Source organism: Empidonax traillii, unplaced genomic scaffold (assembly GCF_003031625.1).
Source record: "Empidonax traillii isolate 1590-97213 ecotype Southwest subspecies unplaced genomic scaffold, ASM303162v1 scaffold614:size843888, whole genome shotgun sequence".
Classification (NCBI taxonomy): Eukaryota; Metazoa; Chordata; class Aves; order Passeriformes; family Tyrannidae; genus Empidonax; species Empidonax traillii.
The window spans coordinates 235,791-238,185 of NW_020955807.1; the positions used below are offsets into that span (position 1 = coordinate 235,791).

General features: G+C 45.5%; 1 protein-coding gene across 2 annotated transcripts in view; it reads right to left on the reverse strand.

Moving 5' to 3' along the window:
- PLCB1 (phospholipase C beta 1) overlaps nt 1–2,395 on the reverse strand; it is a 320,638-nt gene that overhangs the window by 194,648 nt on the left and 123,595 nt on the right. The gene's annotated exons all lie outside the window — the stretch shown is intronic.

A 2,395-nucleotide genomic window follows, 5' to 3' on the forward strand; every position in this document is an offset into this window, starting at 1 on the left:
ATACTTTAACATTCTTTCCCTGTGTCCCACAACGCCATCTCTGCCCGGCTTGGGGCCATCAGGGATGCTGCAGGACGCTGCTCTCCAGCCCTGCCCACCCTGGAGGCTGCCATCCCACATGGATTTTGATTCACCCCATGCTCCTGGGCAGGGGCTGCACAAACCTGCACAGGATCCCTGCCAGAGATGTGGGAAGAGACCTCCATGGTGGGGAGGAGCTAGGAAAGGACCATATGTGACACACTACAAACCAGGTATTTACATGGGATGACAACGAGCATTCCAGTCACATAAGAAAGGAGGTGATGAGAAAAAGGAAGAACAGCTTATTTTTATTTTTTTAATCAGAAGCTGTGTTTTATCTGAACTAAGTGGGATTGCAGCAAAGCTTCAGTGATGACTTCAGTACTGACCTGTGAAAATCATATCCCAGAAAGCAGCACTTTACTTCTGAAATGCGGCATTAATTTTCACAGATTACAATCAGGCATGGCAGAAACTGTACAAAATAATCACACAGAAGAATTCACAGGGTCACTGGCCTTAAGTGATGAAAAAATAACCATCAGCTACCATGTGCCAAGACCAGCACTTGGAGTATTTATGGCTCTTTGTAGTGAGTTAATAGCAATGACAGATCTTTCTGAGGAGCAGCTGCTGCGACCGAGCAGTTTTAAACCCAGAGAAACATGCACAGAGAGCTTACAGAGACCCAACTCTGAACTCAAACACAGCAAGTCTGGGAAATGCTGTTTAAACAGTGGAAGTGAATCACTTTTAACCAGCTGTTGATGAATCGTTGTGACATCCAATTCATATTAATAATATTAAAAAATAATGACCACTAGACTGATGAGCCATGAATAGGTGATTACTGAGGATTGCAAGAATATGTTTCAGTGATGAACAGCAGATTAACAGAGGAAGAAAAGTTAATAAGCACAGAGAAGGATAATATCGCTTATGAAGATAAATGATGCCTTCCTTTCCAATGGAAAATATTATGTTGCAAGAAATACAGGATACTGTACTACAAATATCCATGACAAAACAGGAAAAACAGCTTGAGGTAAGTACTTTCAAAGTATGAAACACGTCAGAACTGGAGAAATGTCTTAATCTCCAGTGGTGGAAATACAGCAAGTGAAACACTCCAATATTAAAACAACCGATGTTTTTAGCACAGAACAAGTTCCCCAGTAGTATATTAATGCAAAATTATGTGCTTCGAAATGGGAAGTGATTAAAAATACACAAAATAAAATCAAAGCATAGGAAAGCTTTTTTTGATGGCAAGATCAAATTAGGAGTAATTTTTATTCCACTTGGAGGGAAAACTGTATTAACATCCATTAAAAATCTATAGTAAACTGATTACCCATGATTGCTACGGTTTAAATATGCACTTTGCCGACTTCTGAAAATTGTAAGTCAAAAATTAATCCAAAACACCCTCGGAGAGCCTTGGGCTTAGTGATGAATGGGTGGAGATTTTGACACCTGCTGACGTGGTCGGTGCTCGACAGCAGCCAAGGGGCAGGAATAAGTCACTCATCCATGGGGACCTGCACTGCCTGAAGTCACCCAGCTGTGACGCAGCAGAGAGGAGTGCCTGTATCATGCCCTTCGCTGCAATAACCAAGAATTTGCAGAATTTCCATAAATAAAGGGAAAAGTGTGTCCCTGGCAAACGTATCCTTTACTATGTGACTTGACTTGTGGTAGGTTAAGCATCAGCAGTAAGAAACTGTGGAGATTTGTAAACACAGCACAAAACCAGTTAATATTCTTTCTTGATTACAGCATGTCTCAGGGAGGAGGGAAATGGTTTAAAAAGGCATCTCAGAGTGCACAGGAGATGGGCTGTGGCACTCTCCACATGTGCAAGCATAAGGCTTGCACTGACCCGTGTTCTTAAAAATAACATCCCGCCGTCAAGGCTATCGGAGCGTCACCCACAAAAACTCCACTAACCTACAAGATAAATCCCTTTAGTCTGGAAACATTCATTTGACCTCACTGTTACTTTTACGTGCAGAACTAACACAGAACCGTTTCCCAAGGCACCCTGCAACACCTCAGCCCCGGGGCCGCAAGCTCGCGGGGCTCAGCCAGGAGTTTTACTTTAAAAACACAGATATAAATAGGGTTCTTTAGTACCTCGAGACAGCTCCGGAGAAGAAGCCACGCTGCGGTTCCCAGGGCGGGGCGGGGCGGGGGGCGGTGTTGCCGCTGTCCCTGCCGGGCTGAGGCTGCTGAGGGGCTCCCGGAGCTGTGGGGGGGGAAGTTTTCCCGCCGCCTTTGAGCGGCAGCTGCTCCGGGGCTGCCCCGGGTGGGCTCCAGGGGCTGCCGTGAGGGACACGGCGGGGTCGGCACAGCCTGCCCTGCACACACA